The sequence below is a fragment of the Molothrus ater genome, chromosome 4 (genome assembly GCF_012460135.2).
Source record: "Molothrus ater isolate BHLD 08-10-18 breed brown headed cowbird chromosome 4, BPBGC_Mater_1.1, whole genome shotgun sequence".
NCBI classification, from domain to species: domain Eukaryota; kingdom Metazoa; phylum Chordata; class Aves; order Passeriformes; family Icteridae; genus Molothrus; species Molothrus ater.
This window is the reverse complement of record NC_050481.2, coordinates 33074726-33089794: the sequence shown is the minus strand read 5'-3', so window position 1 is coordinate 33089794 and position 15069 is coordinate 33074726.

Sequence of the window (15069 nt, the reverse complement as noted above, 5' to 3'; positions counted from 1 at the left end):
CGTGAAAATAAGAAAACTATTGTGTTAAATTTCACTTCTTTTCAATTCTTTATAGTCAATTGCTTTTAAGTACCACTCCAGGTGCGGTAGTTCCTAATCTTGAGCTTGCCTTCACATTTATATCTGCTTCCAGGAAGCTAAGATGATAGAAATGTTAAAACAGATTGGATTCAGAATAAAATTAAAGTTCATCATAAAAACCATCTTTCAGTGTAGATCATATTTCAATTACAATGTCATTCTATTGCCATTTTATTTTTTCTGTACTAAAGTGGACTGAAATGCCCCCCGGTATGTTGATGATGCAAAACACAACAAAAGAAAACATGAAGAAATAATAGAATTTTGAATTTAACTTTTATTGAGAAAATGTAATTAAATGCTTCTACTTATGATACCCTAAATTCTATGATGATATCAAACATCTGAAATGCTAGAGATTTGAGAAAAATACTGATTTCCTATAAAGAAATTAATTTGAATTCTTTGCACTACACTTCTATTTGAAGGATACTTTGTTCTGTTGCTTTTTAGCATAGATAAAGAGAACTGTAAATAATTTTCACATTTTTTGGACGAAGTGTAATGATGATGGCACTTTTGTATCTTCACTCCTTCCTCTGGTGACCAGTTTGTTTAGAAAATGTGGCCTCAGATAATTAGTCTACTTAAGAAATCTGCGCAATATATGCACAGTGGGAAATCCTGTGAGAAGAGCAGTTGCTGACTTGAACAAACACGTTATTTAAAATACCCAATTTTCTCCTCTGATATGGACACAACTTTTCAAAATGAAAAATCATCTAATCTATATTTCTATACATTATTATGGAGATTATTTTTATGCAGTAGAAAATTATGCTGTTAAACTAAATAATACCTTAGAATTGCATTTTAGGAATTGAAATGATATGCAGTTCACTTGCAGCAACACTGTCAGAATTAAGCTTCATACAGGGGACTGTATAAAATACTTTGAAGTTTGAGGTCCTTTAAGACTCATGCCTTTTCCTTACAGTTGCCTAAATCAGGCTATATATATGTATATATATATATATACATGCTGTTCTTAATTCTAGCTGGAACGATTCCCTTTCTTTTGAAGCTTTAGTGAAAAGAACACAGAATTATGTTAAAAGTGTCCAGAGTTCCTACTTCTTTTTCTGCCCTGCTCCTTTTCCATGTGGAGTAACTTCCCCCATTAAGTCTTGTGAGTGGTTTTGGTGCAACTGTTCCTGTTCTTGATGTCGAGCTGCAGAACCAGCTTTGAGCTGAAGACCTGCTCCTCTCAGGATGTATTTCTGCAGATGAGTTTTGAATAGTGCCAGTATCTTTACAGGAAGACATGCTGTAATGTGCTCTGCTTTAAGTATTTTTAAGGATGTGTTGAACATAAGTTTGGATTGGATGTCTCCTGAGGTCTTTCCAACCTCTATAATCCTGTGATCTGAGGAGTGTTGCTTCTGAGGAAAAAATTGTCACACTTTGTGCAATACTTGTATTTTTCATAAAGACTTGAAAATCAGTAGAGTGCTTATTTTTTTTCTTTATTTCCAATAAACAAGACAACCTTGTTTATGCTCCATAGATTTCAGTTTATCTAGTCAGAGAAACTATTTTTCAAACTTTATAATTACTTTTTATTTAACTAATCACATAAAACTAAGTACATTTTGGCTGGTATTATTTTTAATCCATAAAGGAAGCTAGATGTGTAGATGTGATTGAATAATTGAATGTTCAGGGGATTTTTTTGTTGGTGGTGTTTTTTTTTTGGGGGGGGGGTTGTTTTTTGCGTTTTTTTTTTTTGTTTTGTTTTGCTACATCAATTTTCTTTAGCCTAGAGGTTTTAAACTTTGTGTTTAGACATTTTAATAGTCTAATATGGGAGGCTGTGCACTCAAAGCATTCATGTCCATCAAAATGCTTCATGTAGATGTCAGCAGGAAAGCATGTTTTTCTCCAAGAATCTAGAAGTCTGTGAGGAACTAATGTAATTTAGATTATACTGAAATATGCATTAGTGCATCTGGAATGGGTCTTAGTATGTATTTCTCGCATAAAACTTTTTGTTCTATGTTGTGTCATCTCTTCTTAGTGCTACAGTGAAATATTACATATTTCATAACCTTTGTTTAAAATCTTTGGGTTATCCTTAACTAATGGCCTGAATATTTCACATCCATTACAAAACTAAATGGCCTCAAAGTTTGTCTTGCTTTTCAACATGGAACATTTCAAATAGATAGCCTTATTGGATCAAAATTGATCTCATGAGCAATACTTCAATCAATTGTCTTCTAAGTGACTTAAGCAAGAAATACAAAGAACCTAATTTAAATCATAGAATGATCTCAGTTGAATGAGATCTCCAGAGGTCTTTTGGTCCAGAACCAAATTTAAATACAACTTTTTGCTAAAGGAATTTGATCCCAACTTTTATTATTGAATCTAAGCAGCAGACTATGCCATCAGTTCAAAATGACCAAAATGGAACATAAATGACTGCTTATCAAGTATCTATTGATTTACACAAACTGGGAATGATGACGTGTGTATTTTAATCTTTTCATCTGTAGACAGACTTTGACTTACTAGAAATTGTTCAAGAAAACTACTTTTTACAGATTGTGATAAAGACACACTGACATTGAATTTACAAAGATAATGGGAACATGCCTAAATGTTAGAAATTTACAGAAGGTGCTGAGTTTTTGAAGCCATAAATGTAGCAAGTCATTGAAAATTGTGGGTCATTGAAAATGACTGTGACATGCAGGAAAATGTAGAGATAGTAAACAGCTATTTCTCAAGGTAAAGAAGGAAATGAGAGAAACACAATTTGAATGAGAAAGACATACATGAGCAGAGCATAGCCAGAAATTTTAAATTTTATTTGATTAGGCTATATTTGTAGGCTGTAAAACAGAAGTTGGCTTTTAACTGTAGCAGCAGTCTCAGTTTTGGTGGTTTTTACATGTTTGCAACATTGCACTTCATGAAGTTACTTTGTGTTCTCTTTTAATTTATGTGTATAAAAATATGCCATGTCTGAGAGTAATTTTAATTAAAAGATGAGTATTGCCTCTGAAAATCAAAGGAATGCTCATGTTATGTTTGTAAGTCATCAAAATGATATCATAATGTACCTTTAAAATGGGTTTCTATGGCTTTGGGAAAATTAATAGATTTAAGGGAAGAAATCTATTTAGAATATTTAGAAGGACAGACTTCCATATAATTTTTTTTTTCTGGAGTTAATAGTCATCACCTCTTCTTCAAAGAAAGCCACAAACCCAGAAAGTTTTAATAATTAAGAAAAACAATGTTTCAAAATGCTTGCTGCAAATTGAGAGTTCTCATCTCACAGTGGAGCCTGCCCACCTCTGGATTCTCACTGAGAGCTTCCAGTAAGTCAGCACATGCCTCTGTGTTTTGTTGAACTGAGACATTAGGTTATACAAGGAGTATAATTTGCATAATTGTGCTCATGGATAGTTTAGAAAACAGTAATTATATATAAAAATATTCTATGGATTTTACATTGAGTGGTGGTGCTTTCCATGGCACACATGTAAATGGGTTATACTAAATAAATGAGAAACAGCTGTTTAGTGGTTCACAATGGATTTAAAGCCTGAGAGTACAACTATAGACTCTGAAGACAACAGCCTATGGTATCTGCAAGTTCTTTGCTGTGATTTGATAAATACTGGTTTTCTAGTGAGTAAGATCCACAGCAGCCTCAGAGGTGACAGAAAACACCTTGTCTTAGAGGCTTAAAGAATATGGCCCTGAGTTTGTCTCTTGGATTCAGAAATACAATGAAAGTGGCTGCACAGGTGGGCAGCTGAGGGAAAGGACCATATTCTGGAAGAAAATGGTTATTAAGGGGGATTTCAGTACAAAGAATCCTACATTACACTTGTTCTGAGTTGACTGTTGTTAGCCAGAGCTGTGTGTGCTGTTGAACAGCACTTTAGCTGTACTTATTGGTGGTAATGGTGTGCCATCCTTATCAAAAAAGTGTTATTATGGGCTGCTGAACTTGCTGCTTGTTAGTTGCTGCATTTGTGCTTCTTTTTGCTGACTTAAAACCCATTCCCACTACTGAGGAAGTGCCCAGTCTTGCACCAGATTAGTCAGCTCTCTGCTTAGAATCTGCCTTCCATGGGTACAAACATAGCCCCTGCAATGTAATCGAATTCCTGGCTTCTCAAGTTGTTTGAATGACTGGCTTTGCTCCTCTGGTGGTCCATTTTCACCTACCCCCAGCTGCACTACAATTGAGAAATGCTCTTTAGATCTTGGCCATGATGAAATGCACCTGGGCTAAGCCCCTCTGGAGCTTATCAGAAACACTGTCTGTTCACAGGAACTAATGAGAACCTGGATTTTCACAGACAGCCTTGGAAACTTTTTCTGCCTTAAGTGGAATAATATTGTCATTATCAAATTTTCAGAGAGAGTTTCTGACTTGAATTGTGGCCAGGATGGAAGATTACTATGACTAAAGCCACCTCTCTTGTGGTTCTAAAAACAGCAGCCCAAAGTGAGACCCTCTGAGCTCTCCCAGACCACGGCAACTGTGGCCAGCAACCTCCCTCTGCCTGGGACACCTCTCGGAGCCAGTGAACTCTCGAGTTTGCTCTCCTGGGAGGATTGCTAAATGATAATGATAGATCCAGTGCTGATACCCCAACTGCTTGAGGCTCAACCCTTTGCCTGTTGAGATGATGCAAAGAAGTGCCACCTGAAGGTGGTGTGTGCCGACAGCCCTTCCTAGGTTAGACAAAAGTCTATCAGACCTGCTTTGTACGGGAAACAAAAGTGAAGAAGGGTTTCTAGGGTGACCCCTAGTTCCTTGCTTGCCATGTTGTGAAGTGTCATAGCTTCTAACTAATGTTTCCATATCCTGAATGTAGAAGTAGAAAAAAATATTAAGACCAGGTGAAAATAAAAATGGAATTTAACATTCAGTGAGTGTTGTACAGTTTGTCAGATGAAGATAATGATGGAGCTTTTCTTAAGGTGATGCAGTTGTTCTCAAGGGCTATATTTATTGAGAAGCAGGAATGATCATCATTAAAAATTTGTACAGAGTCTCAATATCTGTATAAGGCAATGAGCAGAGAGATTATTCCTTGGTTGTTTGCTGCTATTCTTGTGTTGAAATTTCTATTTTCTGTTTAAAATTTGGACTAATATTTATGTACAGTTACAAGTGTTGCTGATGCTGGCAGTGTTCTATTGAAGTTGTGAAGGTACCACTGTTTTCTTATGCAATAAAATAACAAACTGGTATATTCTGGGATTATAATGCTGTAGCTAAATTATACTGCTAAATAGGTTGTTTGTTTAAAAAGAACCCTCTTGTGATAAAGATTCATGTTATTGCTCTGCAATAGCTTTACTAGTATCTTTTTAGATTCACAAGCTTTTGAGTCTTTGCTTTTGTTAGGGTGAATGTTTACATGTTGGTGTATGTCTGTTGGCAAAACTAAAATGCTTTTGACCTTTCCAGTTCTTGCTGCTTTAACAGGGACTTCCTAAACTTACAGTATGTTACACTGGAGTTTTTCCTCACAGTTTAGGTGAATCTATAGATGTGTTTCATCACACAGGAATGGGAAAGCTGTCATCTTGAACTTGAAAGAGTTCTCACTGAGCATTTCTCAGTGAGACTTGCAGAAACAGGGATATATTTAAATTTGACTTATGTGAGTTTGAAAAAACTCAATCTTTTCAAGCTCTAGTTTAAATTATTTTGGGTTTGTCAAATTCTGGTGCATTATAGCAGTTCATAAATTATTTTGCTAGCAACTCTTTATTGCACTAGATTAAAAAAGTGTTAAAATTTTCTACAAACATTCACCTATTTCATGCTTATTATTGTAATGTCTGTGTTATGCATACCTGATGTGAGCAAAGGTCAAGGCTGTGTTGATATTTTTGAATTTCAGAGTAACACTGGGTTTGTTTTCTGTTTACTGTAAAGTTCTGAGATAGTTTGCAGAAAAAAAAAAAGAAATGGAACCCAGAGATGCTTCTGAAAATAGGAAGTGGTGTAATTAAGCACTTCTCAGCAGGACAGCATTTTGCTTTTGATGTCTGGGGCAGGAAGGAGATATGTGGGGAAGTGGATGAGAAGTTGTGTTTGGTGCTGGATCTGCCAGTTTTGCAAGACACCATCTTTAAAGCAATCTAACAGAACACAAAGGAATTGTGGTTCATTTTGATCCTTAACACTACAGTCCACAAAACCATTTGTATTTTATTCTTTTTTTAATTTAATGGTACAAAATCCAGCTTTATTGAGCAGAGCAAGACTGGATTTTATAGTGAGAGTGCTGAATAAAGAGTTAAAAATGCTATTTTCACATAGCAGAAGGAATTTGAAAATGCTGTGCAAATACTGCCACCAAATGACTAAAAAGAACAGGTAAGGACTGTGCTATTTCACATTTAAGGCATCAAAAATATTCGAAAATAGGAGTTTTTCTTATAAGTATTCTTGATACAATGACTTATCCAATGTCCCAAAATTTCCATTTATGTGATAAGCAGGGATTATTTACAAAAATGCACCATGTAGCAAACATCTGGTTGGACAGAATACTCAGAATATTTTGAAATATAGAGAGGAAAAGTTATAGAAGCATGCTGTTTAGGGAAGCTATCACCAGTGTTGTTGAGAACTACACATTTGCCACCAATTTAATTGTGCCTTACTTGGGAAAGGACTGTATGGAAAAGGAATACCTAAAAATTATGGAAAATATTAATTCATAGGTCTGCCTGATTTTGTCAGATAGAGAAGCATCAAAAACCCTGGCTGCATCCTGCTCAGGAATGAGAAATATCATGTAAACACATTCTTTTATAAATATTTTCCTTGCTGTGGGAATTGAGCTACAGTAAGAGGGATTGCAATAGCTAGTGTGGAAACTCTTGTCATGCTTGAGCTTTCTAAAATGTGTATAATATATAATAGTTATGTAGGGATCTTTATTTATTAACTACTTTAATATTATGAATATAATTATCGACTTCAGTCAAACAATACATAACTATTCATTCAGGAAATGCATTCATTCATCAGTTGTATCCAAGCCCAAGCAAAACAAGAGGACAAAGAATGATTTCCTTTTTTTTTGAATAAGCAGCTCTGTTCTGATTACAAATCTGTTTGTCATAGCAAAAGACATAAGAATAGCTCATCTTAACAGACAATTTAGGCAGTTGTAAGTGCTTTAGGAGTACTGGACCATATCTCTGAGATGATGGGAAAGGAAGATCTGTGAAAAGTAGTGATTTTTTTTTTTGTTTTATTGTTATTTTAGAACACTATTACTAAATTTATGATTATAACAATACTAATGAAATATTAATTGTATTCACTTTTTTTATAAGATTGTGAACTTGGAAATTTAGGAGATATGATTGGGATGTGCTTGCATTCAATTTCTCCTCCTGCTTCCACACCCCCTGTGTATTTTCCCCTCCCCTCTATCGCTTTCCTTTTATGCTTTGATATTCATCAGGCTTTGATCAGCTCACTTCTCTTTTCAAACCCTGTTCAGAGATCAGTTCACTTCTCTTTTCAAACCTCCTGTGCAGATTTCCATAGAGAACACTGGTATCCATAAGCCTTCCTGTCTCTGATAAAGGCTGTACACTTTAATATGAACAAGTCCAGTGTTTGAGCCCCAGAGATAGTTAAAAGAATCTGATTAGAGTAGAAGTAGTAGCAAATTTGTGGGTTTTTCATGAATTCGGGTCTTTAAATTTCTATTACTTTTGAGGCTGCTGATACAGGTGAGCAATTGGCAAACTGTAGGTGATGAAGGAGTGAATGATTGGCCAAAACTTCCTGGGCGAAAATGGAAACAAATAATGATTTCCATAAGTCTCTTACCTCTGTGGTACCTGCAAGAAATATTTTAGTCCCCTATATGCAGAAAATAGCATTGGCTATTGTTTCAGAACTAAAGAAATATCTTGAGTGTTTTCAGAAAATAATTATTGCCTTAGACCCATTTACATCAGGCTGTGTTATCCAGCTGTCAGTGTACATAAGCTTTTCAGGCTGGCTATAGCATTTCCTTTTCCTCTAGAGTTTAGGTGGAAACAATTAGAGCAAATCAGATTATCTGTAGAATATACTTTTGAAAATTCCAGTCTTTTTAAATTCTTCAGAGGGTATGATGGAATACTTTACATTCAATCAAGTCATATATGTTCTCTCACACTTTAACTCAACTTGAAGATATAGCAGTTACTAATGGGTTAATGATTTTGAAAAACCTCAGGCTGAAATAATAACAGTTGGGAAGAAATTACACTTTGTCAAGTAAAAAATGTCATCCAATATTGTTTGTTATTAAAATCAGCACATAATTCAGTCTTTTAGTTCTTTTTATGAAAAGAAGAAGAAAAAAATCTTTTAGGCCTAATTTGTTTCCAGGATCCACATCTGTGCACTTGGAGTACATTCTTTGTCATAATAGCAGCTGATGAGACAACTGATGTTTACTCTAAACAGGGCTGGAAATTTAAAAAAATAGAGATGATTTTTCCCCTTACCCTAAATTTCACACACTCAAGAATGCTGTTAAGTACTACTTTGCCTAAAGCAATAGCTACTCGACATTAGGAAAATGTGAAAGTTGTATTTATAATCAAAAGCTAAGAGTGTGGGAACATGTGGGTTTGAGATGTGTGAAGAATAGCTCAAGCACTTGAAATTTAATGAAGGGCTTGCTAACAGATTGAAAAGCATATCTTTGCTCACATTTTCAGTCTTTCTGGTACACCTTTGTTTTCCACCCTCTCTTTTGCTTCCATGCTGGTGCAAATTTTCATTAATATTTACTTTCAAATACACTTTGCTGACTCATAAGAAAAGCAGGGTCTTTTTGGGTGTTAAGCACCCAGCAGCTAACTCATCCCAAAGGTCCTCTCTGTGTATTTCCTCCTCTTCTGCCTTTAGTGGAATATAGATGGACACAAAATTGTGGAAAAGATTTTTTTTTTGTAATGATGCCCTGCCTTTCCACATAATAGGTAGCTGGCAGTGTAAAACAGTCATGTATGCAAGCACAGCATCAGTTCTGCTTAAGTTTTTGAGTGGTTTGTGGGGACTGTTCTCCCATATTGACTTAACAACAAAACATCTTCACCTGTCCATTCTATTTTGTTCATCCTCTTTAAACATTTGTACCCATTTTGGTTGTACCATAAATAGAGAGGACTGGGGATTGTTTATTTTCCCCTTGAATCGTTATAGTCATGGAAGCAGGTACTTTTTGCTTCCTGATAAATCAGAAAATAAACAATTTAGTAACTTGCTGTTCTTCCCAGTGAGAAATGAATCTGCTATCTCTGTGAATCTATCCATATTTTAAGCAATTTGCTCTATACTAAATGAAAGAAAGTTGCTGCAGGTGGAAGAAGGAGCATCTGCACCACTTCTCCCAGCCCAGCTGATTCCACTGTAAGGCTGGGTACCTGATACACCTTTGTCACATCACACTCATTTTCAGTAATGAACACAGGGACAGCTAGGGTGGCCTGGTGATCGGCCAAGTAGCCAGGGAATCTAAAGGAAAGAGACTGTTGAGAATAGAAGACACATGAGGAGGAAAAACACATTAAAAAATCAGCTCAGCAGTTGTGGAAGGGGCTCTGCCAGGTGAGCACCTCCTAACCTGCATGAACTGAGTGTGGGAAGGTCTGCTTGAGCTTGTGAAAAGTCAACTTGTGACACAATAATCACAGTGTTCACTGACTATAGGGTGGAGATTCTCAAATGCTCAAGGGGTTTGGAGCTCTGAGTTCTGTGAGAAAAGTCAAAGAAATTCCAGCTAAAAAGGTATGTTTTCCATCATTGGTTACTGAACGACTTGAGAACTATTCGTGTTGCTCTGTGTTATGCTGAATATCAGTTTCTTGGAAGACTGAACTTTTACTTAATCTTCTGTGGTTTGTGTGGTTTGCTCTGGTGCTTTCTATTGTGTGGGGACTATTTTACGTCTCTAAGCCTTTGTTGTGGCTGCCCTTTGGTGTAGTCCTGGTGTGAATCTTGGCAGGTATGATGACTTAGGCACAGAGGTAAATGCTACTCCTGTACATGCTCATTCTACTGAGGACCATATTCTATTCAGATTAGAACCACTTTTTTTTTCCCCTTTATCCCTTGTAATTGTAATTCTTAACTTATAAATTAAAAAGGTAAGACAAACTGGTGATTATTGCTATTATCATTTGAACTTTTTCTTTATATATAGATCTAAAACCATATTTTAATGAGTTATCAAAATAGAGCTTGAACTGATTCATGGAATGCATAACATACATTATGTAAAGTAATTTCTAAAAAAAAATACCCTGGAAAAAATGCATGGCTACATATTGAAATGAAATGTAGCAGCTGTTACAAAGATAGATTTTTCACCCTCATTTCCATCTCCATAACTGAGGTTAGAATTTGACTATTCAGCCACTGGAAGAAAAACTGAACAGAAATATAGTGACAGACTAATTTTTAAAAGCTGCCATATTTTTTCCAGGTAGCAAAATTCAATAATATTTTATCTAGAGAATTTTAGGAAGCCTAAACCTGACAGATATGCAAATGCAGTAAATCAACAAAAATCTCTCTCCTCTTATATCTTACATCTAAGTGTTTAGTTTTATTTGGAAAATAGTGAATTTTTTCTTTTTTTTTGTCTTTCCTTTGCTATATTATTTAATCGTACATTGTAGCCTCTATAGCATATTAGCTTCAGTAAAATAAGAGTAAGATTCTGTTTTCAGTAACTTCAGTTGCCATTTTCTTTTCATGTAACTCACCAGGAGGTTGATGTTTCTTTCACAAAATTACATGAAAAGGTTAGACAACTCAGCATTGAAATAGTGAATCTTAATCAAAACATTTCAAATTCTTTTTTTAACAAAGTAGAAAAATAGACTGTATGAAAAATCCCACAGTTATTTCTCAATAGCACAGAACAATTTTCAAGAGTCAATATTGTAAAGAAATTCAATATTGACATAATTTTTTTGTTTCCTAGCACTTGCAGTCAACTTGTATGTAAAACAACCTGATTTTGCTTTAAGAAGCCAGAAAACTTCTGGTGAATGCTGTGGAAGGACTCTTGAAAAAACAAGGGGACAAGTAAAATTTTAATCATTTAAGTCTTATATAATAAAAATAATTGACATTTCCACAGCATCCATGTTGAAGAACAATTGTCAATTTTTTTTTTGTGAAAGAGAAGTCTAAGCAAGCACACATCATGTTCACAGAATGTTCATCACTCTTTCAAACAAGTACTCACTGATCTAATTTAAAAAAAAAAAACAAAAACCACAGTAAGAATATTGTTAATAGTTTTCCAGTTGGAAAAAGTACGTTTTCATCCTCTCTTCTCATATTTCTCATGTTTTCTGTTTGCTTAGTTATGTTAGTTGAAGTGAATCCAATCCTTCCTGCTCTTTATACCCCCAAAAGGGAAAGATGATTCACATGTGTTTGGTGTTATATCTTTGTTTAGTAAGATACAATTAATGGAGACTTGAATGCTATGAAAATTCCTTGGCTTCTCTTGCTTCCTAACTTTTCCCTTTTTCTTCTTTCGACTATTTTTTGTGACCAAATCCATTTCAGCTACAGCAGAGAGATGCCCACAGTGGTAACACAGCTTATGCTCCTCTCTTGTCATTTCACATTAGAACTTTGCCATGACTCTTGCTTTGCTGGTGTGGTTTATGCTAATCCCTGTGGTTTCTAAAAAGAAGTGGGGAAAATGTCATTCCTTTTGCTTGCCCAGGGACATCTGTATGCTAATTGGATTAAAAAAATATATTCTTTGCATCCAAGAAGAAAGAAGTATGGCAAAGCTGTTTGTGCAAACTCATTTGTGATTCCTTGATTAGAAGTACTTATTTAATAATAGACTGACAGTGTCTCCCAAGACATAGCATTTGGTGAAAAAGAAAATGTGCTAAGAAACAGGATACAATTATTCTGTGTGCCAGCTTGCTGGGGGCTATTAAACACAATTCTCTGCAGAGTTTCTGCTCTGAGTGACAGCACAAAATCAATATTTGTTCTAGCAGAAATTATCTGGGTATGTAAATGAGCATATATACATACATGCACACACATTTAGAGCTGGAACCTTTGAAGCTTTATTCGGTTACCACAGAACAACATAATGGAAGTTTTCTGAATGGAGGTTCCCTCTTTCCACTGACTAATTAAAGCTCTCCATGCTTTATGGACTTTGCCTCCAAATAATTAAGATATTAATCATTGTCTTTCATGCTTTCTCTTCCACTGCTGCCTCATTTTCCCAGCAGGTATTAGACTACAGATTTTCTAAGCTGTAATGTTTAGCAGTTACTGGTTTACAGCATAATGTGCACTTTGAAGGTAAGAACTCTAAAAGCTTTGTAAGTACAAGAAAAAAACTATTTTGTTTTTTTCTATTATCAGCTGTGTGTAAAGCATCAATGAAAGATGGTTTGCTGTATTCTTCCTATGGAGATAATATAATGAACAGTGTTTGCCTTCTAAGGCTCAGAGAGATGTGCCAAGGCTACTGGTTTTGCCCTGGCACACAGCCGTGTCCCATGTGGAAGGCATTAATATAAATAAAGGCACTGTGCTGGTGTTCTGGAAGTGCAGTGTAAGGCCAGCCTCTATCCCTGTGAGCACTGCTGTCTGCTGATGTGGCTAAATGGTTTCTTGGCTCATAGCCCTTCAAGGCCATATCAGCAATAACCATAAAGGAATGCTCACCAACTGTCTCACTTCTGTAACAAATGCACTAGAGCAATGGATAGCACTGCTGTATTTTCATATTTCATAATGGGTTTTCATTTATTTATTTGAGAGGGGAATTGTGTGTGTGTGATTTAAAGATATTTCTTCATGAATAAATGATAAATCTGGAACTTGAAACTGCTGAACTTAATCAGTTGTTTACCTAGATGGAGCAGTATAACTCTTACTTTTAAACCTGACAGTCTTTGAAGTGTGCATAGATAAATCTTCCCTGATAGACCTCTTTTTATCAATCAGCTATGTATATAAGGAACCAAGAACAACATGCTTAAATTAAAAAAAGTAACATGGAGAACTTCCAGCAATTCTTCCATTGCTATCTATTTTCAAATTCTGTATTTCTTCTTTTTATTTTTTTCCTCCTTATCATAGTATGCCTTATCATGTTTACCATTTACATCTTACCCAGAATTTTATTGGTCAAGATTTCTAAGAATTGCTTTTTCTGTCTTGATGTGAAAGGGGAGTTTCATCCAAAAGGCCAGCACATGATCAGGTCATAATCTACTTTTCAAATGTAGCACAGGATTTTTTTTTTTCTCCCTGTACTGAGGGTTATAAACAGGACCTGTGTAAGGCTATTGTTTGCATGAAAGAAGTTTTTGGAACCCCTTCCTGAGTTGGTGCACAGCTTTACTAACAGCAGGACTGTTGGGCTAACAGCAGGCTAATTCATAAATGAAAATTCTATATTTTTAGGTGGTAATTTTTTTATTCTGTTTGTAGCATGGTGTTACCCACCAGGTCATTCCATGCATCTCAATTATATGGGAAGCATAATAATAGCTTTACATAATATGAAAGTCTTTGAAACAAATGGCCAGCCATGTTGATTGATTGGCAGAGGTTATTTGATCCACACAACTTTTGTTCCTGTTAAAGAATGTTAAACGGCTTAGATTTATATCTAATGTTCATCAACCTGTTAGGAGACCAGGTGGTTGGCAACCTCATCTAATTGCTTTCAGCCTGATTCTGCTAGTTGGGAATGAGATGCATGGAAGAGCAGAAAATAAATTTTAAAAATATATGAACATACAATTAGAATAACAATTTATCTGTTGCAAAATTCTGTAAAAATATGTCTACATTGTAGTGCTGGCAAGAAGCTGCAATCAGAATAATCAAAAGTCATATTGTCAAGTAATTTCATGCTAATATAGTGCCCTGTTAACCTTCTAGGCACAGAGTGGGAAATGGCACATTAAAGCATCCTTATGCAATATATGCCCCTTCAGGATACTTGTCTAAATTATGTTGAATAATTCATGGTTAGTTAATTAGTGTTACATTCCAGTGGAACTTGTGCTGTGTCTGAGTTTCTATATTTTTGCTCCCACAGTACATCCTGAAAAAATGGCAATAGACTTCTTATTTCTTGCACCGAAATTATTTCCCTACTGCGTTTTCCCCCAGTTGCAAGAAACAATTCCATTATCTCCCTACTTTTGTGCTTTTTTTTGTATCTCCTATTGCACCCGTAACAAAAATTCTGCAGGTGAAATGCAGTGTAATGCATCCTAGCGCAGCAGGACTCGGAGTGGTGAGAGTCATAGCAAAGGCTATAAGTGCTGCAGGAATACAGGGACGTAAGCACTATGGATTGAGGCTGTCACTCTGGACTATGGTACTACACAGGCACCTAAATGGGACACTGAGCTAAAGCAGATTGCAATATCTGAACTTGTACACTCTTACAGTTCCCTAATTTTAAACAGATTGTATCATTTACAGGTTGTTTTGCAGCACCCTGGTATCCTGTTTAAAGTATTGCCATGTAAGCAGAGCTCAGCTGGACTCCCTGTTTCATAGGCCAGAGATGAAGCTCAGCAGATACATGAGGGTTCAAAGATTCCAAAAAAAGCACCATATGTATGGTGCACCATATGCACAGAGGGAAAAGGGGACATGCCTTGGTTTTTCCTTCCTGTTTTTCATGCATGTACCAAGCAATTTTGTTCTTGTTGGGGTTTTATTGCTGGCTTCCTCCCCCTCCCAAGATTACTCCTTTCCTCCTTATGTTTAGAAATTGAAATGGTTACTTTTTGAGGTTTTGAATCTGTGGAAATAAAATAATAGTTTTAAAATTAGCTATCACTGATTTGGATGTGCACATAGTAGGAACGACGCATGCCCCCACCATATTGCATTAGTATACAAAGAAGTGGAAGAACATTACATAATGAAGACAGGGTGATTTTGCATGCTCAGGTTTG